Source organism: Oxyura jamaicensis, chromosome 3 (assembly GCF_011077185.1).
Source record: "Oxyura jamaicensis isolate SHBP4307 breed ruddy duck chromosome 3, BPBGC_Ojam_1.0, whole genome shotgun sequence".
NCBI classification, from domain to species: domain Eukaryota; kingdom Metazoa; phylum Chordata; class Aves; order Anseriformes; family Anatidae; genus Oxyura; species Oxyura jamaicensis.
In genome coordinates, this window is record NC_048895.1 from 106137575 (window position 1) to 106165248 (window position 27674).

At 35.9% G+C, this 27674-nt stretch overlaps 1 long non-coding RNA gene across 1 annotated transcript in view; it reads left to right on the top strand.

The window, feature by feature from the left end:
• The window catches only part of LOC118165254, a 173268-nt gene that overhangs the window by 123168 nt on the left and 22426 nt on the right, over positions 1-27674 (top strand). The window contains exon 3 of the long non-coding RNA XR_004749944.1: positions 5365-5478. This is a non-coding gene — a long non-coding RNA (uncharacterized LOC118165254). The remainder of the gene's footprint in view (positions 1-5364; positions 5479-27674) is intronic.

Below are 27674 nucleotides of genomic sequence, written 5' to 3' on the forward strand. Positions count from 1 at the left end.
CCTTAAAACATATTAGATAATTTTAAGCTGTTTTATCCCTCAATATTATATAAGAGCAATTTTAATTAATTCTTAAGAGTTAAAAAAAGAAAGAAAGAAAGAAATGAAGATTTGTGTTTCTTAGGAATGCTAAGCTGTACAAAAGCTCTGGGCTTTGTTTTTGGCCTGTCATTCTAAAGGAGGTGAGGACGGATTATAATTGCACTGTGGGGCCTGAACAGAGGACCCCTGTAGGTAGAGCAGGCCTTTCAATCTTCTGATCAACGGAGCTGAAACAAAAATGCAGGAGGGCTGTGTTCCCACGTTCTTTGACAGTTTCCTGCTGCAGATAGCGTCCTTTTAAACCTCCCTTATGCTTTCATTATGCTGGTGAAATAATGAATAATTTGCCTCCTCCACTCTTTGATATGCATGGTCAGATATTATTGGGTAAGAAGCAAGAGGGACCTTCCTATAACCTTAATCCAGTTCACACTAATAAAATGATTTAGCTGAGCATTCTTGGGAAGCAATTATTTTTCTTGAAGACAATGACTATCAAAAAGTTCCTAATGGGCAGAGGCAGATCAGGTCACCTCAGCTTTCCATTTTCTTCGACACAGGCAATGTTTGGTCCCTTAAAGTACAATCTCCCGTCTGCAGTTTTGTCACAAATATTCAATCATTACTGTTGCTGAGTGTAGAGTTAAAAATAAATTAGGATTAATTTTGATTTATCTGGGTGTGCTGTTATAGACTGTGAGTGGTTAAATATACAGTTCTGCAAGAGAAAATCTTCAAAGGGTGAAATATGCTGGAGAAATGTGAAAAGGCACTTCTGTTTTTTAATAGTAGTGGTGAGCAAATATATTTCAGTGCTCATTTTACTTTTTGTCATTAAATTATGCAGCTTGCATCCTTAAACAAAAGAACCCAGGATTTTTTTTTCCACTTAATTGATACAGTATTAATAAAAGACAGATTTATTAATTTAAAACATTACTCTTTTTGAAAAGATTAAAGCTAGTTTAACCCAGTTAGTATTCTCTTCTTTTATATCTTAAAAATCAACAAGGATTACAAAATACATTGGCTGTCAAAAAATAATACTCTTATTATATAATCTGGATCGATCCAAGATTCTTTGCAAGCATCAGTTGAATTGACCTCAGAGTCCTTTTGTGACAAAGATTATGTGTATATCCTTATTACCTGTGAGTTGTTATATCAGCTTTTATCATTACTACTTAGCATTATTGTTAATGTTATTAACAAAACCATCAGGCTTATTGCACCTTTTGAAGGCAAGTGGATGTGTGCTCAGTTTTCTAATGACATCTAGAGGACTTTTGCTCATACCTTCTATTATTGTAATGATATAAAAAAAACAAGTAGGAGATATGGGTCTTCACTGATACATTTGTATGTCTAAAGTGTAGCCTGATCCTGAAAGAAGCTGATATTCAGGTCTTAGGTATATAATGCAACCTTTTTTTTTTTTTTTTTTTTTTTCTTTTTTTTTTTTTTCCCAATGAGATAAAAAAGCTTCCAAATAAACTGTTTTCCTTTTGGTAAGGTACATAATAGAATGTCATCCAAGTAGGACCCTATAGTGTTAGTTACATGGCAAAAGGTGCTTATTAAGTGTTTATTAACAGAAGGACTGTAGAAAAATTAAGGTAAACACTTGAGGTTATGTAACCATAGCTCATGCTGCAAGAATTATTAACTGTGTTTTCGTAGGATTAGCCTCAACAATGATATACCCCTCCTCAAAGATACATATATATAGTTGAATATTTTTAGTAACAAATTTAGTACAAAATATCAAAACTGTGCTAGTTCAACTTGTTGACTCAAAAATGAGAGATATTGTAAATGCAAGGGAGGATTGGGATGGTATGCAAAAATATTCCCCCTAAACCCTTGATGAGCTAGAGACTAGAGCTAAAGAAATGAAATAGACAGTAATTCAAAATAAAAGGATGTAGAACCAGATTCAGTTCATTGAGTTTCAGACATCCAGTTGGGGCACGGAGATAGGGAAAAAACACCTACCTTTCATCTGAATCAGTACCACCATTGTTTATTTAAGGATAAAATTATGTCTGTGCTCTTGATTTACGTGTCTGCAAACCTGATTTCTGCTGTGATGCATCTGACCTTAAAGACATACAGATTGGACTGTGAGTTGATTGTACTGTGAGTAGCAAGCGATGGTTATGAATCATCGGTGCAATCTTACTAAAGTTTATTTATTTATTTATTTAAGTAGAGAATTTGAATTATGCCAGTTTAAAAAGCAATAGTAAAATATAACCTGGAACATTCCATGTATAAAATATGTACCTTGGGTACTCTCTCCTCACAAACAGTTACTATCGCCCAGAGTAAAAACAGAACGGTATAGGTAGGAAAGATACCCCTCAAATAAATTAGTCTCCACAATGCAGTAGGAAATGGCAATGTCAACTAGTTGCAGGTATGACCACTCTTTAGCTACTGTGGTTACTTGAAATAACAACATTGAAGAGTGTAGTGAAATTAATATGACTTCCGGTCAAAGAAAATTATGAAGTTTATCATTGGTAAAATTAAGTATACCATGTTATTTAAATGACCCCAAGTGATATATAAATAACCCATGCATATCAGGTTTCTAATTACAAGTTACTGTGGCAAACTTTTACAACCAACTATTTCAGAAATTTGACAAAATTGTAATTGGTCAGTGAACACAGTACAAGAAGAAATAAGTTCCAACAGCAGAAATCTGTACTGTTTTTTCTCTTAGTATTTGATGTATTATTTGTGGAGATCAACAGCATAAATTCAGTAATCCACTGCTTTCCTGCCAAGCCCTACCTTCTGCTTTAGAGAAGCGACCAGGAGACCAGTACATACTTGGTATTGAGAACTTGTTAACCAAGGTTTTTAGCCTTGTTTGTGCAAGGCTACAAAATGATTTTTAGAAACATCCCTCCCAACAGTGAATGGTGGAGTAACAGTCATGAGGATTCTCTAACTTGTTGTAAACACTTAAATTGGCAACATTCAGGACCCTAATGATACACTACGACAATTAAGTTAAAGAAAAATGTAAGGCCTCAAAATAAAGATGATTCATCACTTGAAAAAATAAATATAAATTTCAGATAATCACTTAGAGTAACTAAATCTATAAAATCAGAAAACAATCATTGCTTATCATTTGCTTTAGTATGAACTGAGTAGCTAATCAACTACATTTTTCTCATTAAAAAAAATTCATTGTGAAGAATCAGTAAAAGTGGTGCTGAACATTAGAAAACTCCATCTCTTTACATTATTATTATTATTATTTCAAGAGATTTAAGGAAAGTAGTTCCCTTGAAAAATATGTGAAATCTGATCCTGCTTTTATATTGGAAGGCTATTTTTAAAATATTATTTAATCCCTTGTTTGTTTTTTTTTATTTTTTTTTTTTTTTGTGTCTCTGCCCTGACAAAATAACGCTGATACCACACACTTTTAAAAATCTGTGAAAATATCCTGTTATTGTTTGATCTCACTTCCATCAGAGCACATCAGCTTCAGTAGTACAGTCTTTAGAATATCCATAGCATACGTTTACTTTTATCAGAATCAGGTTAAATTTTATCTCAGCTAAGAGTTAAGGAAAAACTATATTTAATAAATAATTATAATAAAAAAGATATAATAAATATTCTGATCCAAGTAGAGTTTATTTTAGATGCTTCTGAATGGTTCAGAAAAACTAGACATAAAGAGAGAAAATAAGTAAAGCACTCATATTTTTTCCCATTTTTCCTCGACATATCCATTCCAGAATTATTAATGACATCTTATCTTTCCCTAGCTTCAAAAGTCTTTCTTGAACATTTCCCATATGAGAAGCTATTTTAATCCTAACATTCTTCCTAAATATTTTTCTAATATTAGTGAGGACCAGGAACTGATATTCCCAGAGTAAAAACAGATTTTTCTGCAGTCTGGCAGTCTCCATTGTCAGGTATTTTATGCACTTTTTCCCTGTGGCTTGAAAAAAATACTCTAGTCAGGCAGGGTACTGAGACTGATCTTCTGACGTAAGAATCGAAAGTGACTTTCAAAGAAGAACAGAAATAGTAGGAGTTACCATTCTTCACTCTAGCACCATAGTACCTCTAGCATCAGGAGCCTGTAATTTATTGTGCCCCTGAGCTGCTAGCAGAATAGGGGATATATCCTGGACTGAGGCTGAACCCCTCTCCTACTTTGCTTCCTGTTCCTGATGGGGACATTAGTTCCACTAAAGCTTTCTTTTATTTCTCTGAAACTAGACCAGCCTGTATAAAGCCTTAAGTGAAAAATCATTACTTTTCATATCCCCTTGCATGGGCATAGAAACCAAAGCATTCACTCTTTAAAGTGTGGGAGTATAGGTAGTTAAATCTGTCAGGAAAATCATTCTGAGTCTTCATGCAAATCTTTTGTGAACATAATATGCGAAGACAACAGTCTTCTAACTGCTTGTATGTTATTTATTATCTGGGCATATAGTTTTAAGATTTTTTTTTCCACTGTTCAAACATACACAAAGACAGTTACTGCTGTAGTTCAAACTGACTTATGCTTGAAACATTATTTTGAAACATTATTTTGAAACATTTTATAGAAAAATAAAATATTTTAGAGGTGGCGGATACAAATATTATGAGAAATGGTGAACTTCTAATTTCTATATAATAAGAATATAGTCTGTTTCTAGACTGACATAAAATTCAACTTAGAAAAATTGCTGTTATCTAGGAACAGTGACTCTAGAAAATATTTGCTAAAAGAGTTGTGTGATGCTGTTAGAAACCAAAGGTCATCATCTGTCTGTAGCTCAAGAAGAACTGTTGTATATGGCTTCAACAGAAAAGTAGTAAATAAATATGGCCTATGACACTTGCATCCAGTGTTGCAAACTCTTGACAAGTACTCAGTTCAGTCAAATTCATATTATAAGTACAAAAGAATGAGATGATATAGATGAAATTATGTACCTCAGATATAGCAAGGTTATTATCTACTCTCACTGAATATTTATCATGTCAGTATTCATGATATTGAGAAAAAAATAAAAAAGTAAAGCATTTGGAAAGAAAGTATAGTACATGCACACTAGCTAATGTTTTAAACATTAAGTAATATCCCTTGCTTTATATTTGTAAATAAGTTTACATCATTTAGTATTGCGAAGGAAAAATGTCTTTGTTTTAGGCAGTGGAAGTCTGTGAAGACTAAGATGAAGTTTCTCAGAGGTGACCCAAAGATGCCGTGAAATAACTGTGTATAAAATCATGGCATGCTTTGCATTTTTCCCTTAGTAGAACTCCTGTGTTTCCTTTGCTTTGCAGACAGGTTGAATGCAACATACCAATGGACATGTAAGACCACCTACTCATTGGGCCCTACCATCTCTATTAATAACCTTATCTTGGAAAATTCCAGCTGTAAAGCTCATGGACTGGGTAAGGGACTTATATTATCCACCAGGCAATTAGTATTGAATGATCTTTACAGAAACACCGTAAGTGAAAACAGCCTTACCTGATGATACTGCAAAAGCTTCATGGCAATTGTTGCCACTGCCTGGGGGGAATAACCCCCATGAATAAAATATTCACCTCCTCCCATTGCTATCTGATCTCAACTCTCATCCCTGCCCATAAATACTCCCAACACCTCTGCAAGTAGCACCCCTTCTCTGTTTTCTTTATATTTGTCAAAAACAACAGATGAAAATTTGAACTTGTTTATAGCTCTTATTTCTACGTATAGATAAGTAATCTTTTTTCCATATATTATGTGCCCTGGCTTCCTCCACAGGCATGTGACATTGTATCTCTCTGTTTCCTAACACCCCTCCGATTCATCCTGTGTTTGCTTTTGCTCATATTTTTTTTCCAGAGTTGATAGCAGAGTGCAATCAACTGTTTCCCGCTTGCTCACTGTATTGCAGACTGAGAAAAGACAACCAGAGTGGGATTAGTTTTTCAGTGTGTCACTGCAGTCACCTGGAGCCACACCAGGTCCTGAACTTCACTTGTAACTCACTTCTCCTTTAAAGCAGTTTGGAAGTCACCCTCAAATCAGAATTACAGAACTTTATGTTGTTTGTTTACATAACTTTATGTAGTTTGACTAACCAAGCTGTTTTATAGAGTCACAGAATCACAGAATGATGTACATTGGAAGGGACTTCTGAAGGTCATCTGGTCCTCTGGGGGTCATCCAGTCCAACCACCAACCTGTTATTATGGAGGTTTCAGGCTTGTGTTTATATTATTCTACTTCAATACATTGTAGTGGACTATTTAAGAGATCAATTTTTTTTCTGTATGAGAAGATCCAGATTTCAAGTTCTTATTCTGCTTGGATCAGTGGCAAACTTCCTCTGAGTTCAGGCAATCCAGATATGCACCTGGGCTAAAAAAAAGGAATTCCATTGATATCAGGAATGCTCTTTTAATTTAGGGATGTGAGGATCTGGGCCCAACATCATTTATTAATTGAATATGGTAGACACTGGAGTAGCCTAAGTGTTCTAATGACAGTATGATTATCTGCAGTGGAAACATTTGTTGGTGTTTTCTTATTTGCTCTCTTTCAAGCATGTGTGGGGGAGTGGGTATATTGCATTAGAAAGTATTCCCGATAACAAATACTTTGGAGCAAAGAGATGAAGCAATTACAGTAGATGGGAGCCTGATGGGTGGGAATGGGGGAGGGGGTATTCACTCTGGGTCTACAGTTTCTTAAGAGTTTAGGACAGTTTTCACATATTTATCCAAGATGGCCTTTGAAGTGTCTTGTGGGAAACAGTTGGAGGTCTGTTGTCACTGAGAGTATCAAGGGGTCTTGAAGATTTATAACACAGCTTTTCCAGCAGAATGTAATTGCTGTTACAGGAGAGAAGTTGAAACAGTTCTTTAAATGCAGATTAAATTTTGCTTTTTCTCTATTGTCCTGAGAACTGAAAATGGCAGTAGTGGCACATTCCTTCCACTGGCTGAATGGGATGTGTAAGCTACTGTCCACTTTCTTTAACCATAAGTTTATGGGAGATAAAATACACTGTCATGTCTCTTAGGTTCAATGCTCAGCAACTGGCAATACATTCATGTCAGATATCCACAACAGACCTAGCTTTATTAACCTTGTTACCTGCATTAGCCCTAGGAGAGGACTCAAGGCCAGAATTGCCCATGTGTTAATTATCTACAGCAGCACCCTTTGGGCCAGTTCAGAGGTGACTCTTACACTGGTGTGAATACAGAAGGATGGGCTGAGATACAATGTGACATTTTCCCATCTACCATTATAAGTACTTAGCATGCGTGACAGCTCAAAGGCTGATTTTCCAAGTTTGCAGCAGCCATCCTGGACCGTGATGGTGACTTGTCAGTGCATGTACTGATGCCCCTCCACACAGTCAGTCCTCAATGTGTCCCACCTTCCTCCCAGTAGACATAGAGAAGGAATACAGCCTTATTACATGGCATGGCTCCCCATTAACATCAGTGTGGGATTAGGAGTGTGGGTAAAGCCCACTGTCCCTGACCCTTCTGTGCTCATTCATGCGTGTGTCAGTGTATGGTAAAACTTTGCCAGACTTTTCTACTGAATAATCTTCTTAAGCAAAATCAGGAAATCTGCTTCCAAGAGAGGGTCAAACAGGCCCAGAATATCAGAGTGAAGGATGAATTCTTCAGTTTGGTGTGAGAGCAGACAGTGCATGAAAAAAGGTGACAAGGGGTCAGTAGGGGAACACACAGGATAAAATACTTTCATCTATTGTGCTGGGGTCAATAGGCTCCCATCAGGAAATCTTGAGCCCAAGATTAATTACTTGTTGCAGTAGGTATACCATTGTGCTCTGTGGTGAGATGCCTAAAGACACTGTGGTGACTTTAGGCATCTTGCAGATTTCTGCTTCACATAATGCAGTCCCATATAAAAAACTAGCTAAGCAAGTAGTAGTGGGTGGTGGTTAGCTCATTCTAATGAAACTCTTTTCAAAGATACCTCCAGCTTGGCTAGAAATTATGAGAAACTGTTAAATATTATGAAAGAATTTCATAGTAATTCAGAATTACATATCATAGTTATTATGCACTTTGAAATTTATATGAAAGAAAATGTACTTAAAAATCCCAAATCTTTGTAAGCTTCTATTGGAAATTTATTGGGATTACTTCAATTCCTTATGTCACACACTTGTGAAACTCCTGTTGTAAAACTAAGGTTCCATCCTTATTTATTTATTTATTTATTTATTTTGTCAGGTTCCAGTTATGTGGTTAATTTTAGAGTAATTTGACACTTTAAAAAAATCCTTTCTTTTTGTTAAGTAATAAATAAAATCCTTGTTTGGAGTGAAATTTCCCTGGAAATTTAAGATTATTAATACTTTAAGTATTAAAAAAAGTAAAGTTCTGGTTGAATTAGAATTACAGCATTGGGTCTTTACGATGTCTATGTGTTTTAATAAGTTCTTTATCAACATTTTAAGTGAAAAGACCATCCTCACTTCCTGTCCTGAACTGCAAAGCTATGTTATATTGTGCTAGATCCTTCACCATAGTTGATAAAATACCAGTGACGCAAAAAGACCAAATCCTTACTTCTGTCTTTGTTATTTTGAGCGATTCATTATAACTATAAAGAGTTTTGAAAGACAGCTTGTAAATATGAGCTACTTTGCCATTTATTTTATTATAAAGTTTTCATTGACATATTTAATCTTTAAATATAATTTATAGTAAGCGTATCCTCTAATGGTTAGTCTACTAAGACTATATAATGAATTAAGTCCACCACAAAAATGTCATTGAATCTCATAACTTTTCAGTAATCTACTAAATGTGCTATTTAGAAAACATCAACAAGAAAAAGAAGTGGCGGCAATGGAAAAGAAACAGAAAAAGATCAAAATTGAATGAACTATACCATTTATACTACAGCTCATCATTTCAACACTTGAAGCTTAGGATGTCTTAAGTAAAACTTAAATAATTTATGGTTCATGTGACTGTGAAAGCATTTTTATTGGTATTGAACAAACAAATAACAACAACAACAACAATGAAAATAGCTGCACAAATGACTTACTCATCCTGGCTGAATGAAGCATGGTCTCCTATGGGATTTGTGTCTTATGGTTCATTTTAAAACTGATTGAAATTTTCCCAGTGGCTGGACACTTGCAGATGGGGATCTAGTGTCTGCTTAGTTACGAACTTCTGCTGCTACTTCTGCCATCAGGGCACTGAAAGGGATTTCTGGGTCTCTTTTTGAGTGTTTTTTTTTTTTTTTTTTTTTTTTTTTAAGAGCTTTTTAAAACTTCTATTTCTCTGTCAGATTGATTAATACTGTTCAGGATATTCAAAAGTTAATAGGAAAAACAAACAAACAAACAAAGATAAATTGTTTTACATGATTAAGCTTCACTTTTAATGAGAACTTAGCTAAAAATATCACTGAAATACATATATATATATATTCAGTAAATTTAACACTTCCTTTCTGTTTAGGATGTAGATTTTCCTGTTTGTTTTGTTTGGAAACCTAATTCTTGCTGTTGTGCTTAGCCTAGTGCAGGGATTAAATGAGGATTTAAAATGCTGACCCTGTTTAAGGATAGATGTTGGTATGCTGGACTCTCCACCATGTCACTGAGTGTGAGACCCATCCTGACCTCTGTTTGCACACAATAGCCCTGCTGGACCATCTAAAGTAGCAGTGATGTGGAATTCTATTACCTGAAATCTGAGTAGCAATAATGGAGAAAAACAGGAAGGATTTCATGGAGGTCTTTCATTCTGGGCATTCAGATGCTCTGGTAGTAAAATGTCGCTGACTATTTTCTATGGAACAAATGTGCTTTACTTTGATCCTGAACATATATTACAAGCATATATTACAAGCATTTCAACATGTGTAAACAATTAATTATTTCCTATTACTCTGCTTGATAGTCTCATTAACATTAGCCATGAACCCTTCCTTCAGCTATTCCCCAGCTGTGGGTGGCTATGGATCTACTGGGAAGCCTGTTAGCCAAGTTACAGTTGAGTTGGTTTGTCCTACTTTACTGTACCACTGCTGGGAATTGAGAAGCTATTCTGGATTATGTGAGTTCAGTAGAAGGAATCCTATGGCCCTCAATATCTTTGGAATTATACTTTTAAAATTTTTGAAGCAAAGAGATATTATTAGATCAAAATGTTCTGTATTGAGTTAATATTTGCTAGCCTTTGTTTCCTGCATAATCAAAGTTGTGATTGATATACAGCTTAACCCTCCTTCTTTATAATATTTTATCCTCTATTATGTATTAAATGTGTTCAAATGAAAAAATCACATGCATTTTTGAACCACTGACTTTGATAACACTTTTTTTTTTACTTACAAGCTGTTATTTAGCATCTGTTGTGGGAAGGAACACACACATCCCTAGATGTTTTTAATGGTCTAAAGACTTTAAGATACAAGAAAGAGTGGCTGTACTCATATTATTATTATTATTATTATTATTATTATTATTATTATTATTCCATAATGTAAATCAGGAATGATGTGTGCTGGCTGGAGCTGAACAAATAAGCAGTAGAAAATAATGTATTCAGTGAATTCTGCCTCTCTCTGCTTTATATTGTTCATGGCCATATCATGCCTCTTTTCTGAAATAAATGTTATTGTGAATATTTTCCTATAGTCTACCATTAGGTAGATTTTTGGCTGCCTTCCTCAAGAGGCATGTTTGCATATGCAGCTGCAGAAGCTGTAAACTATACTGGAAGGCTGTGAGTTATAAACGCCATGCCTTAGGACAACTCTGTCACCAACACTTAGAATGAATCACAGAATCATAGAATGGTTTCTTCCAATGGGACTTCCAACCCAAAGACAATCTAGTTCCATCCCTCTGCCATGGACAGGGATATCTTTCACTAGGTTGGATTGCCCAAAGCCCCTTGAGCGCTTCCAGAGACATCCACAACTTCTCTGGACAACTTGTTTCAGTGTCTCACCAGCTGCATAATGAAAGATTCCTTCCTAATGTCTAATCTAAATCTACCCTCTTTAAGTTTAAAATCATTGCATCTTGTCTTGTACTTTACAAGTACATGTCCTTGTAAAAAGCCTCTCTCCATCTTTCTTATAAGACCCCTTCAAGTACTAAATTGTTACAATGAAATCTCCTGAGAACCTTCTCCAGGCTGAACAACCCCATCTCTCTCATAATTTCTTCATAGCAGAGGTGCTCCAGCCCTCTGATCATCTTTGCGACCTTCCTCTGGACCTGTTGTAGCAGGTCTACATCTTGTGCTGGGGTCCCCACAGCTGAAGGCTGGGGTTTCACAAAGGCAGAGCACCTCCCTATACCTTCTGGTCATGCTGCTTTTGTTGCAGTCCAAGATACAGTTAGCTTTCTGGTCTGCAAGCATGTAATGCTGCCCCATGTCCAATTTTTCATTCACTGGTACCCCTAGGTCTAGGAGGTACCCTTCAGGGCTGCTATCAGTCCATTCTCCATCTAGTCTGTATTTTTGATTGAGATTCCCCAACCCAGGCACAGCACCTTGCACTTGGCCCTGTTGAACTTCATGAGGGACCACTTCCCTAGCCTGCCCAAGTCCCTCTGGATAGCAGCATCCCTTAGTTCTATTTAAGTACTACTCAGCTTGATGTCATCTGCAAACTTGCTGAAGGTTCACTTGATCCCACTGTCTATGTCACTGTCTAATAAAGTTATTAAACAGAACCACTCCCAAATATATACCTCTGAGGGACACTACTTGTCATTGATTTCCACCTGGATGTAGAGCTATTGATCACAACTCTCTGGATGTGGCCGTCCAGCCAACTCCTTATCCACCAAATAGTCTACCTATATCTCTCCAATTTAGAGACAAGGATGTTGTGTGGCACCATGTCAAAGGTCTTACAGTAGGGCAGGCAGATGACGTCAGTTGCTCAAATACTTGTTTTATAATAGCAGCCATGACCTGATTTAGACACAGGACTGTCTCACTATTTTATATTAAATTGGAGACAATGGACGAAAAAAAACAAGGAGAATAGCAGCACATACCTACTATAAAATAAAGTATCCAAAAAAGGAAGGACCTTCTTCAACATTCCCTTTCCCATGCATGTATAGGAGAAAAGGACAGAGGTTTTATGCAGAAAATATCAGCTGCGACATCTTTATGATGAAAGAAAATATCAGCTCCTTGAATAGAAAGTTTTAATAAAAAAGGTAATATAAAAATTATATGTAAACACTTGCTAGAGACTAAACTAATGGCTGTAGAATGGTTTATATGTTCAGTTTTATAAAAAAAAAAAAAAAAAAAAAAAAAACATAACAAAAACAAAAATCCTCCTAGTTAAGGAAAGAACATGGAACTTTACACAGAAATTACTAACAGGTACTCAGAGACACAGAAATTGTCTTGCAGCATACGGGAAGGTATAATGTTGTATAAGCACATGGGAACAGCTAGTGAGGAGAAAAAGAGAAAGTGTAGGAGGAGGCAAGTCTGTCGTTTTGCATTTGGTATGAAAAAGTTTTCTATTTTTTGGTTGCCTGTTCAGTACTATAGTAAGTGTTTGGGGCAGGGAGCATTTATCTCTATCTGAAAGCTGTTCTGAAAAACAAATAGTCCTGTACTAAGCAGACACTGATTTTCCTTTCCACTAAGGACCTGTGAACCAAAGTCATCTGTGCCAAAATGAAAATCTGTTTCCTCAGACTGACACTCGACCCTTTATATTTATTCAGCTGCCAGAATTTATCCTCATTCTATAAAGAGGGGAAGGACCCTGGGAGCTTCTGTATTGTTAAAGCTGAGGGTCATGCTCTAAAGTCTTATGAGTTTTATTATAAAGGGTATTTTTATATTTTAAAGAGATTGACAAAAATCTTACTGGATTAAGACATGGTTTGTATAAAGACTGTGAGGTCAACTTCTGGTCTGAGTTATGCCAGTGTAAATCTGGGATAATTTTATTACAATCAGTGGAGTCAATCCAGGAACATAATTTTCCTGTTGTTTTGGGTCATGTGATTCCTATGGAAAACAATGGGAATTATGCACATAAACAATATCCTGACTGGTTTTTGAATAGGTAACTATTACCAGGACTGATATTTAACCTGACAAACATAAAAGACAGAGATAGATATATTGCTGTAGAAAATATGTACATATTTATATATACATAGCATATGTCAGAAAATCTGACACTCAGCAAAGAGCTATCCAGACACATTTCCAGTTTTTTTGTTCTTCTGCCTACATCCCTCTTAGTAAATAAAGCAATGAACAATTAAATCAGCAACCAGGTGTCCAGAAGTCAGCTGAAGTTATCTGATCATATCTTCAGTGTTAAACAACTTTTGCCACCAAAAGTCCACATTGTGTTTAGGGAATGGTTCCTGGCCTGTGATAGTTTCTGAACTGTGCACTGAGAAAGTGATAGCTTGCCTAGGCCAAAACCTTGCTGGCGACCGTTCTACAAATGTAAAAATATAAACTAGCAAATTCTGATACCTGGGCCCTGAAAGCAGTTCATTTACTGGTAGAGGTGTATCTGGAGTGTCTGAAAGAAGCTTGCTGTCTCTGATAATCTTACTTAGTTCACCTTTCTGACATTCAAAATCAGGAAGAGCTCATGCCTCTGACCTGTCTTGTGAATCTTTACCTCCTGGTCTTGGGAGATCTTCAGTGTAGTTGCTACTCAAGATATTTCCATGGGCTGATTTTTGGCATCTTTGCTACAAAAGCTATCTTGCTGCCTAAAAACAAACAAACAAACACACACACACACACACAAAAAGCAACTTCTAGCAGTGCAAGAATTAAAATTTAATTTATTCCCTAACTCAAGGAAGCTGGCTTGATTTTACTAATATTTAGAAGGAGAGAAACTATGATAAACTATGATTTAACTACATATCAGTAGTTATACCAGGATGGTGTTCTTTTTGTGTGTGTGTGTTTGTGGTTTGGGTTGGGGTGGGGAGGGTGTTGTTTTTAATCTTAAAAGCAACAAAAATTTTCAAATTAAATTCTCTCTCTCACCCCAAAATATATCCAACAATCCAATTAAGTATTAGTTTGGATTTATGGCTTCATAACCAAGATTAGAATACAGTCCTCATCTTCCCAAAATCATATATGTGGTATTTTAAATACACATGTAAACTATTCCAGATGATGCCTTGCAGTGATAGATATGTTTAAAAATATAGTTAATGTATTAGGGAGAACAACAGTTTCTACCTCTAAATTCACAAAACTCCTCAATGAATAAGCTAATACTGTCATAAAATACTGTAGATGCAACTAGGATTTGGAGGTTTCCATGCAATGTCCAGGATTTATACAGCTGGAAAAGGCATAAGACCTATTCAGTATGTCCCAGGCTTGAATAAGGGCAAAATTCAGACTTTAATCAGGCTTATGCTTGTGAACGCCACTATGATTTTACAATACAAATACCAAAACCTGTAGTTTTCTTGTGGTGCAGCTTCCTTAAGACTTGCTGAATCTTTATCATCTGAAACAGATACGGTGAAACAAAGAAAAAACAAACCAAAATAAAACAAAAAAGCAATCAAACAAAGCAACATCTTCAAGTCTTAAACCACAAAACAACTATTATTTGTCAGAGTCCTTCATGCAACATTTGCTTGTATTGGACTGGAACCAGTCATACAGTGGTGAAAATTATATACCCATTTATACCTATAGTATTGCTTATTGGCATCATATCACAAATGTAAAGAATAATTTCATTTGGAAGGAACCTCTGGAAGTATTTTGGACCAATGCCCTTCTCAAAGTAAGGTCAACCTTGAAGTTGTATTAGGTTGCTCAAGGCCTTGACCTGTAGTTTCCTGCTTGTCAAGGAAACACTTAAGGGAAGTATAAACTGATACTCTTTGTGATGAGATCTCTTACTTGAGGTAAGAATTTATTATAATCAGTGGCATATTGATTCATATTCCTAGTGAGTAATTTGCCTGCATTTGTGCTCTGGATTGGCCCATTTTTACTCTGAGGAAAAATAAATACAAAATAATTTCTGCCAATGCTAAGTGGTGCAGCATTTCTGGTGTGATTTTTATTCTTCCTCTCTCACTTGATTTTGAATCACAGAATCATAGAATAGTCAGAAGGGACCTATGGAGATCTCCAAATCCAACCCCACTTCTCAAAACAGTGACAGGTAGGACAGGCTGTTCAGACATGTCCAGTTAGGTTTTGAATATCTCCAATAATGGAGAATCTCCAGACTCTCTAAGTAACCTGTTCCAGCCTTTGATTCCCCTCACAGTAAAAAACAAAACAAACAAAAACAAAAACAAACAAACAAACAAAAAACATTTTTCCTACGTTTAAATGAAAATTTCAGTATTTCAGTTTGTACCCACCAAGCCACTCTTCTCATTACAGAAATCTGTCAGTTTGGTCAAGCAAGATTTCCCCCTTTTAAATGAATGATGATGAGTGTTGATAATATTCTAGTTATTTAAATGCTCAGAAACTGTCTTCAGAATTATTTACTTAACAACTTTCTGTAGATTTCCTGAAACTGAAGCTTGTTGATCTCCAAATCCTCTTTTTTGTCTCTTTAGAAAACAGGAAGGACATTTACTTTCTTCCAGTCATCAGGAAATTCTCCCAGCTGACGTGACTTTTAAAATATTATTTCTCATGTAATTGTAGAATATAGCGTTGCACTTGTTTGTTGTCTGTTAATAGCTGAAATGTATTTCTTTCTACAAAGATGTTAGAAGAATATTAAAAAAAAAGTGTCATCATGAAACTGTCAGGATAATCTCTGAGACAGAGACCACTTCCACCGGGGTATTGCTGGCTTATAACTAAGTGTGGACTCATTGATTTAAGAAAAAATGTGCCTAAATTGACACATTTATTCCAGCCCAAAACAGTTAGACTCTTTAGACTCTGGATTCAGATTAACTGGAGTCTTATGGCTTTAAAATACACAGGATAAATCTGCTTCACAAAGCATAGTGAGATGCTTAATGAAAGGGAATGGGATGTAGAAGCATCTGAGTTACCAAAGACCCAAAGGTCTACTTTAGTAAACAACAACATCTGTGCACAGGCTCAGATCTTCTAGTCTTGATAGTTTACACTGCTTGAGTGTTTTTTTTTTTTTTTTTTTTTTTTTTTTAATTCTGATTTTGATGGATTCAAGCCTGCAAAGGGTTTCAGGAACTTAAAGAAGGATTCTTAAATTAAAATGCAATACGTGTGAACCTGACCCAGGTTTTACTCTTTCTTTATTGCAGTCATTCTGCATTTTCCTGGTAATATCTGAAATATCTGTTTCAGATGATTTATAGGAACCATAAAACAGAGAACAGAAAGCATTGGAATTATCATGAAATGTGTTCTTAGGAAGGAAGAACAAGCCTTTGTTTCAGATTAATTTGTTTCTCAGTTGTTTCGTAGCTTGTCTGGTTGTTGTTTGTGAGATCTGTGTTCAGTTAAAGTTGATATATCTGGGGGATGTGTGTGGAGCTGTTTGAATAATTTTTGATGAAACAGTTTTATAGAAGTATGCCTGTTCACTGAAACTTAAGTGAAAGATTGTTCTTGAATGTAAGGAAATGTTCTTGTTACTACAGCGATGGTATAGTCTCCCAGGGTGAGATATTTATCAGAACAGATTTATGACTGTCAGGAAGATACATATTAGTAAGAAGTAAGTTGTTATGGTATTTTACTTCACAGGTAAAGGTTAGAAAACAGATTCTACTAATAATGATATGGTTGCAACTGCCAATATAGCACTTTTCCAAAGTGTTATCAAACCCAAAAGGGTTCAATTTTATCTCACCATTTGTAGCAGTCCATTAGATATAGAAAAACAAAACAAAACAAAACTTAGGTAAAGCCTTCATGAACTTACTTGATTTAACTTGTGCTAACAGGTAAGCAAAAATAAGTTAGTAACTAACATTTTTAGTTTTAGAATGGGACACTCAGGAATAAAGCTTATAAATTTTATAGCTTTCTACTCACATTCAGATTAACTGAGAACTCTTTGAAAGCAATGTGAAGAAATGAAGAGAAATCCTTAAAAATCACATTGAAAATTACCTTGATATTTTTTCTCAAGTGAAAGAAACAACTTCCAAAGAAAAGCTGATTAATCAATGTATGAATGACCACTTCCAAAAATAATCTTAGGATTAAGTAAAGAAACCATAAAGAATGACAAACTAGTAAATAAACCAAACCTATGTCTGAGAAATAATTAAAAGCAAGAGATTTGGCCAAACAGAAGATGAGTTAAACCCTGGAGATAAGAAAGCAATGTAGAAATACCTTAGAAAGATCTAAACTCTGTTGCTCAGTAGGAGATTGTGACAAAGGATAAGAAAAAATTGCTCAAAATAATATGATTTTTCTTGACTCAGGCCTCAAAAATCATGACGAAGCTGAATATAGCACAAAGACCCTCATATATTGTTAACAAGATGGAAACAATCACACCTCAGATGTGAGAAAAAATCAAGGATCTCATTATGTTCAAATAAAGGAACAGAATAAGCACCAAGATAACCTCCAGGCTCAGTGTGATATGTTTTTTGAAAAGGCAAATGACAGTGGATGCATTTGATGGCTTATTTCCGGGTAAAAGAAAAAAGAAACAAATAATTTTGGAAGGAATTAAAGAATTTTTAACTATAGTCTTTTTTTTTTTTTTTAATTTATTTTTTATTTCTTAAAACCTTTCTCAAGAAAGCCTAATTTAAACTTGAATGGACACATAGAAAGCATAAAAAACAGACATCATAGACCAGAAGACTGTTATTGTATAATTTACTAAAAGGAAAACTGAGAGATGATATGATTTTTCTCACCAGTATGCCAAGGAGCAAACAGCAGGGAAGGAAAGTGCCTATTTAAAATAAATGGTAAAGTTGGCAGAACAACTAAAGACAGGCTACTCAAGCATGGCTTTAGGCTGAAAGTTGGAATAAGCTTTGTAAGCATCAGAGAAGCGAAGTTATTAGACTCAATTCTTCAGTAAGCATAAAAGAACAAAGATCTATTAATACAGGTAAACATTTGGAAAGGGATTTTGCAATGTCTGTGATTTGCTTGTACTGGAGTGGACTGGTCTTAATATCATAAAAGTGCTTTTCTGATCTTATTATGTTCCTACTTTTCTACTCTAGATCATCATTGTGCAAGTTCTTACTGCAATGTGTCTATTTCATATCAAAATTCAAGAAAAACACTTGTTTCAGATTCCTGAAAAACCTGTACAGTGCACGCAAAAAAGAACAAATTTATTTGCATAGAAGCATTTTGATATCTGAAAAAATATGCAGGGATCTGTCTTCTGTACCTGAAAGAAAGTGCTATCCAAATTAGTAGCCTCACATACTAGAAAAGTAAAGATGCTTGCTGGCTGTGCATCACTAACCAGTTGCTATAATTATATAAGAAGCATTCATCCCTTTATATGTCTACAATTTACTGTTATATATCTTCATAAGTCTCTCTAGGTTCACTTTAGGTGATGGAAAAACATAGACATCTTCATGGCTTGATTCATTTGACCTGTTTTATGTGACCATATTCTGAAGTCAAAGATGAATTGCACCATAAACATACCTATTTCATTTTCTTTATAAAGAAATCTCAGATAAGCTGTACTCCTCCCAGACTACAAACATGCTCATAAATTAAACACTGACAAGGAATGTTCCTGAGTGTTAGTACTCAATGATCTAGACTGTGAAGCAGTCAAAATGGTCTCTGGTATGATTTTGACCTCAGCTGGTCAATGGTCTCCCCAAAACTTCCTGGGCAAGGTTTGGGATTTAGTATGGGCAGAAACTGTTTCCAAAGGGCAGTTTGGCTGCTAGTGGAATTTACTGCTATGTACACAGACATGCCAGCTGGCCTCTAAAGCCAAGAACAGCTGTGGGTACATTTTGTTTAATAGGATGGTGCAGTTGTATTAGATAGACACATATTTGTAGGGTCTGCTCTTTAGGAAATCAGTACAGTGTTGGGAGGCATAAATTTGGAAACCAAGTTCATTTTGCTTGTTTAAAAATTGATATTTCAGTGACTTCCAGCAATCTCTATAAAGCTAACCAACACATGAGGACAAGGCAGGATTCACTGCTCAAAACCAAGAGAGTTTACAATTCAGTAAAGTGAACTGATACTGAATTTGAGTTTCCTTGAATTAAGATTTCTTTTTCTTGTTTCTCGGTGAAAATAACTCTTGCTGCTAATCTGGGTTTTCTGCGTCTCTTTATTCCAGGACAGAAAAACACAGCTAAAAATTATAACATTTTTCCCTTACCTAGTTTTGCCGAGTCAAATATTTACACCAGACAGTTTTCATATCCTTTTAAAAGAAGAATGGAATTGATGTTCCTGAAGTTCTGTCTTCATATGTCTTCAAAATCAAAAGCAGAGAAAAATGTTACTGATGTCACAAACTTAGTCTTCTCATTTCAGACACCTGATGTCACTTTGGCTGTCTATCATGACTCACTCTTCATTATTTGTAATGAAAGGAGCTACAGAGACACTCAAGCTAAAGCATGAATTAAAAAGTGTAACCTAATATTAATCATAAGAACATTTTCATAAGAACATTTAATCATAACCATTTTCCCACAACTTTGAAGAGAATTATTTATAATACAGTAGTGATTCCTGATGTAGAGGTCATGACTAATGAATTGGATGGATGGTTACACTCAAAGAGTTATGGTCAATGGCTCAATGGCCAGATGGAGATCAGTAACGGATAGTGTTCCTCAGAGGTTGGTATTGGGACCGTCACTGTTTAACATTTTGTTGGTGATATGAATAGTAATATTGAGTGCACCCTCAGCAAGTTTGCTGATAACACCAAGCTCTATGATGTGGTCAACACGCTGGAGGAAAGAATGTCATCCAGAGGGACCTTGACAAGCCTGAGAGGTGTGCCTGTATGAACCTCATGAAGTTCAGCAAGGCCAAGTCCAAGGTCCTGCACACAGGTCAAGGCAATCCCAAGCACAAATACTGAGTGGAGAATTGATTGAGAACAGCCCTGATGATGAGGACCTGTTGGTTGATGAGAAGCTCAACGTGAGTCAGCAATGTGCATTTGCAGCCCAGAAAGCCAACCATATCCTGGGCTGCATCAAAAGCAGCGTGGTCAGCAGGACGAGGGAGGTGATTCTCCCCCTCTACTCTGCTATTGTGAGACACCACCTGGAGTACGGTCTTCAGCTCTGGGGCTCCCAGCACAAGAAGGATGTGGACATATTAGAACGAGTCCAGAGGAGGGCCACAAGGATGATCTGACTGCTGGAGCACCTCTCCTATGAAGTCAGGCTGAGGGAGTTGGGGTTGTTCAGCCTGGGGAAGAGAAAGTTCCAGGTAGACCTTCCAGTACCTAAAGGGGGCCTACAGGAAAGTGGAAGAGGACTCTGTAGTAGGGAATGTAGTAATAATGTTTTTAAATTAAAAGAGGGTAGATTAGAGTAGATATTCAGAAGATTTTTATTTTTATTTTTATTTTTTTTTTACTCAGAGGGTGGTGAGGCACTGGCACAGGTTGCCCAGAGAAGCTGTGGATGCCCTATCTCTCGAAGTGTTCCAAGGCCAGGCTGAATTGGGCTTTGAGCAACCTGGTCGGGTGGGAGTTGTCCCTGCCCATTGCAGGAGGGTTGGAGCTAGATGATCTTTAAGGGGTCCATCTAACCCAAACCATTCTATGATTCTATGATTCATAGAAGTCTATGAATGTCAGTTTTGACATTAATCATTGTCCTGAATGTAAATAATTTCTTTATGCAAGTTTGGTGCATATACACAGGAGGTAAACAATGTGCATAGTCCAAGTCAAAAATAAGAGTTAAGCTAATTTAAGGTTACCAAGATCCAGACTAATTTATTAGGCACCGAGCAAATATTTTCTGGGGAACACTGTCTGCACCAACCTTTCCTATTCAAAGACAGTTGCAGAGAAAAGAGGGAGGGAAATGATAAGATCACAGGTGAATAAAAAAAAATGCAAATAAATCACAGCTCTCCTGACTCTCATCTCAGTTGTGAATCTATGTGTTTCTATAGATTTCTCAAGAAAGAAAAGAAAAGCTATACATTGTATAAAGGCACAGTATTAGGATATGGAGGTGTATAGGGTATGTAATCATGACAAACTCTGTAGACATAATTAATTAAATAAGGTTTTAATGATCTACATTGAGTAATGCTTTCAGTCTAGCTGTAATAACATAGAGCTTCATACAGATGCAAAATTTACTTGAGAAATGAGGTGAAAATTTAAGCTGTTCATTCCTACTGAGCTTTGCAATACTGTTATGTCTCTGTGAAATTACCTGCGCTAGCTCAGCTACATCTGTGAAAGTTGTGGTATCTGTAGTATAGGCAGACCTACAAAAAATGGACCCTAGTTAAGAGTTTATTATGTAAAAATTCTGATAATTCCTCAGCACATCAGTTTATTAAATATATATTTTCCTTCCTCCTCTTCTTCCTTATCAAACACTGAAGAATCACTGTCAATAATAGCATTATGCGTAGTGGATTAAGTCATAAACTGTGACACCTTTGTTAGGTTTTCTACAGAACTATTTACAGTCCCCGTAAGTGCATTTCCTTCAGCTGTTGTTCTTCTTCATTCTCAGAAAAGTAACTTATCAACCCAATAAAAGGATGATTACTGGACAGAAGCCAGTTGTGGTTTCTCTTGAAAACTTTACAACAGCCAGGATGGAAGAGGAACTCTGTTAGATTCCCCTAGTCCTGCTGCAGTCAGGAAAGCCTAAGGGCATACATCACCTCATGTATAGATTGTTCTGTTTGCTTTTACACTTGGTAAGCCCTTAAGACTCAGGAATGCACATCCCTGAAAAAAAAACCTATCTATACAGAGTGAGCAATCGTTACATCTGATTAGGAAGCATGAAAAGAAACACACATGTGGTTGACTCTGTTCCTCTGATGTCTGTGGCTTTTTGCTGACAGGAAGGAAATCCTTTTTAAAATTTATTTTTTTAAGAGTTCAAATAGATTTCAAACTATGTGAGCCCAAACTTGCTTTCAGTTATGCCCATGTACTCCTATTGGCTATCCCATAAGAATGCAGGCATGTCTCCAGAGAACAAGATTTGCTTTGCTTTTCTGAAGCATTTTCTAATCTGGGTCAATCTTACAATAAAATGTCCAGAAGAAATTTCAACCTCCCCAGGTGTTTGTTGAGTGTGAATCTCAGCTGAGTGAGCTGTACAAGAATGTCCACAGATATAAGGCTCAATGGACTACCATAATATTTTCTGTAGAGTGGAATTATGTTGGCTACACTGTGGACTAGATCTCAAGGTGTTAAGTATGTCTATATCAGGTAGCAAAGTGCAATAGACATGTTTGGGAAAGCATCTCTCTAGCAATATATAATTAGCCTTCTGCCAGGCACAGAAAAGTGTCACCTATGTTATTGGGAAAGCTATGCAATTTCAGGCTCTTAATAAGCTCTCCTGATAGAGCAGGTAGAGCGCTGCAACACTGCAGCCTGATATTTTCTCTCTCCAGAGCTGGCTTATTGTCTTCCATCATGGACACTCATTTGCATTCATGGACATGAGGTAAATGTGTCCAATGTCTTGAAAATGAGTGCTGTGGTGGTTTGCTGGCATGCAAATTCAGAAGCACAGATCAAAAATATGCATAAATCACTTAGCCTGACAAGGGCACATGCTTTCTAAAAAATCAGTTTCCATAGACACTTAGACCTGGATTCATTCCATGCAAATTTAGTCACTTTAGTGAGATGCCTAGGGAAGATCTCCAAGTCAGATTAAAAATATTTTGGCCTTCTGGAAGTGCTGATTTTTCTCCATTAGCTACAGAGCAAGTGTCTAGTGTTTTCACTCTTAGGTCAGGTGTCTCAATTAAGTGTTTAGATTTAGAACTGAGACCAAAGTAGGATCTGGCACCTTTTCCTCTATTTTAAACTCCCTTCAAAATCCAACTTTGGTGCTGAAAGGCTGTTATGAAAAAGTATGACATGACCAATGATAAATTGCATCCTTTTCTACAGAACTGGAACCTCATCTGTTAAATATTCCCTAACCTGTATTTATGCAGTTGATTATTTCCCCCTAAGTATGTCATCTTGCACTTGTCTCTGTTAGATAGCATCCTGGGTTTTATCCAGGTTAACCTGCTTGGGAGTGTTGGTAATTTTCCACTAAACATTTCCATAGTGTTTTTATTAACATGAACATCTGTCTTGGGTTAGAGCTAGAAATAACAAAATAGATGAGAAACTCTATTTGTGCTAGTCTTCTGCCTGTTTAATTCAGAAATTAAAATGAGTTTTCTCCATTTATTGTATCAAGGTTTGGCATACATGAATGGAACTAAATTGCCTGTTAATACTTAGGTTCAGTAGCCATAATTACCAAGTCTGGCACTTATGCCAGACCTGTGTTATGATTGTATCTAGAAGTAGCTTGCTCAAGTCAAGAAAGGAGCACAAATATTGATAAAACATTGCTTTTTCTATCCTTTCACTTCATCCAACTGGTACAATTAGTAGATATGTTTATGATACGTCTAAAAATTTGTCTCAATACACACAAATATATATATATATTCAATTTTACTGCACAATAATTTAACAATTATTTAGCCTGAAACAGAAATAATCAGAACTTAAACAAAACACACTGAATTATACTTCTTACATTACAGATTTACGCTATTATTATAGTAGAAAATACGTACCAAGTACTGGTCGAGTGTAGTGAAAACTACTTCCAGTACAGAAAAAAGGCAATGAGAACTGTGAACAGATAATTTCACTTTTTGAGAATTTCACACTCAGATAGACATTTTTGCAGGATTACTCAGTATGTCAAAAATGTTTCATTAAGCACTTTAAGGAAATGTCCATTTTCACACTAAGAACATGTGGAATCCCTGGGTCTTTGTGATTTTCAAGAGGAATCTGTTACCTTTTATAAAGTGTAAAAAAAGATAATATTCTATATTATTTCCTTTGGATGTAGATTGTATTTTTCTTCCTAATTTTCTTTGAGACTATCTTTGCTTTAAAAGAAACATTCCTAAGTGAAAAATTTCACAAATTAACATCCATTTTCTGGTTCATAGCAAGACCCCAAAAGCTTTGTGAATCAGGATTTTTTGTATGTTGCTGCAAGTCACAGAAATGCTGTTACTTGACTTCTGTGGAAAGAGGAAAATAATGAATGACATGCAACAGCCTGTGTCACATTATCCCATCCTATGTCACATTATCATCCCAAGAGCTTAGTTTGGGCACCATACACTATGACTTAGTCAGTAAACATTTGTGACAGAGCAAACTGATGATGCATTCCCTACCCTTGCTGCAATTTTACTGGCCTTGATGACTATATAGTCTTCATTATTAACATATCATACCCTATACACTGTTGAGTCTCAGAAAGATGCTAAGCAGCTGGAAGCTTGTGCTGGTTGCCAGAAGGGAAACAGGCTCCCACACACAGAGTTTAGTGTAACAACAATCCTTACTTATTGGCAAGGAAGTGTGTGTGTGTGTGGTGGCAGTTTAAGAATCTATAAATCCTTCTCATCTTGTGTCAAAAACGTCACTCAGGCTGAAGGCAAAGAGGTAGATCCTGTGCCAGTCCCTGATTTCTGGGACTTGATTTGGTGAAAGGACCACACTCTTTGCATGTCCTTTCTCTCCTTCTTCATGCTGTGCATCATTTCAGCTGACAGATTTACACAGGAAACCTGGCTCAGCAAGGCCTGCCGTAGTTGGTGGCAAACAAGAATATGAGGGAATTAACTTCTGGCCTGCTGACAGTGGCTAAATCTGCCAAAGCAGAGCTGGGTAATTTGGTTTCTTTCTTTTGTTGATTTTGTGCCAGCCCACAAGAGAGGATTAAGCAGCTAAATTCTGCATGGAGAACTCTACCCCTTTCGCTCAAATCCTATTGTCTTGATAGAATGACAGTAGCTAGTTGTGCCAATCTTTAACATCTTGCTGGCATTTCCCCAGAACATATCAGCTTTTGGTCCCTGAAAAGAGGGATTTGTTAAAGAACTAATGTTAAAAAGAAATAAAGAAGGACAGAAGAGGATGAGAAGCCATGGTGTAAAAGTTTTGCCTTGTATTAATTAAAGGAACAAAGTTCTCTAATCCTGGTGGAGAATCCACAATGAAACATGGATAAGTCCCTAACTCTTCTGTCATTGTAACACATTAAGAGAGCTCATTCCCTGTTATCCACAGTATTTGTTTAATGTAGGAGCTATTCTCTATTGAGCTCTGAGAAGCTCTGTATTCATTTCACTCATTAACTTTGGGAAGAGAACACCAAAATATAAGGTCTTCATTTTCACTGTTAGTAGATTATACTTATGTCACAAATAAACTAAGGATGAACCTTTATTATTATTATTATTTATTTATTTATTTATTTTTCCAAAACATTAGATAACCCCAGACCTTTTCTGAAACTCAGATAAGCTTGTTTAAATGCTAAGGAAAGTGAGTGTAAGGGGAATGAGGTTTTTGATTTTCTATTTCAAAGCCAACATTCTTTAAAAACTTAAGTGTAACGTGCTTTCAGACTGAAACCATTGTCGCTTTTAAGAGGAAGATTGGTCTTCTCATACAACTTCTTGTATTGAACAGACCAGAGGACTTCATCCAGAGATTCCTGAGAAAGTCCTATCAAATAGTAAAGAAAAGCTTCCAGAAAGATAGGCAGCTTCAGGATGTGGTCTTCAATGGACACAGGAATTTTGCAGTAAGGATTAGATATACTTCTGAAGGGCAGGAAGGACTGGATTTACTCCTATAGCTCACAGTCTGGCAGTTTGAACATTTGAACATGAAGTTTGTAAACATGTTTGAGTACTAATTTTGATGTAAAACCCCAATAAATTTTAGTTTATTTTTTAAATGTAGCGCAGTGCCTATGAATGAAAACTCCGAAGTGAGAAGTGAGGAAACAACTATCTATTTCACTAAATACTGTATTTAAAGTGAGAATACTTTAAGCCAGAGCATTATACAGGAAAGAAAAAAATGCCAATCTGACATCTACACAAGAAAATGTTCTTTGATTAAAGCAAACACATAAAGACAATTCAGAAGGGATACTTTCCTCTATTTCATTTGCTATTCTTATTTCAGTGGTGTGTTACTTATCAAGTCAAACATTTAAAAATTGACTAAGACAAAGAAAGCAGATCCAAATCTGTGTTTCACTGATTTGAAACTTAATTCATTTTCAGCATTTTATAAATGTATGTCTTATAATACAGTGTTAGATATAAGGAGTGCTCTTGCAGGATTTTGAGTTATGCTTTTGCATTTGTAAAACAACATTTTCATTTTTAATGTAACAGTTCAAGATCTAGTTTTATAAGAGGAGGAGGAAAGCAGCTGCAGATGGTTGGAGCAGGGTAGTAAGTGAGGTAGTTTAATGTATCACTGATAAAATCCCAGTCCACTTAAAGAAAAAAATATTTTTAATATTTTTAAAATATACATATATATATATTTAAGATTTGGAGAGTGTTTCTCAGTGCTTTTAGTTACATTTTTCCTTTCTTTTGTAATGATATTATTTTTCAATATTAACCAATAGCAGAACCACAAGGAATGTTGTTCTGCAACAGCAAAATATCATGACATACCAAACTAGCGATACTATCATTAAATCTTGGTTTTGAAAATATGAACCCTTTTGCCACTTTTCTTTTTTGTAAAATATAAGTCCTCATCAGTAAATCAGCAGAAAGATATACAATATACTTGTATTGTGATGACACTCTTGTACATTTTTAAGGTGCTAATCTGAGTCTGAGTTCTTTTACTGAAAACAATAAGTGACATGTTGAAAAAAGTTCTGCTGAATCAACACTGAGGTGTGAAGGATGTTTTTCTCAACAGATTTCAAAAATAATGTAACTGCTAAATAAAGACCTTAAAAACATTTTCCTTTCATGTATATTAACTTGAAAGAAACTATACTTTCAATTTACCACCATCAAAATTTTAGTACAATGTAATTCTCTTTTCTTGAAATGACTCTTAAATTAAGCTTAATATTTCTTCATCTGTTGATGGACTAGATGGGAAATACAAGAACTTGGCAGGAGACGAGGACATCATCTTTTGGTAGTTCCTAATCTAGCAGGTTTAACTTCATAGCATCTGAAGTGGTTGCAGTAAACTAGGAGAATCAAGAACACAGGGACAGTATGAACATAACCAGAATTTTGAAGTGGCCTAGAAAAGAACAGTAAAAGGAAGAAGAAGGTTCTCCCTTTTCTCAGAATTCCTGCATATAGCAAACTTTGGGATGAGTGCAATAAAGTTCACTTACCAGACTCATTATCAACAAGTTGAACATACATGCTAAGATTAAAGAACTGCTGGTGACTTGATACATCAATCCCCACAATGGATGTATAGTTTTGAGCATTACAGTTTTGAGAGAACAGGAGGGGAAGAGAAAAGAGAAGAGAAGAGAAGAGAAGAGAAGAGAAAAGAGAAGAGAAGAGAAGAGAAGAGAAGAGAAGAGAAGAGAAGAGAA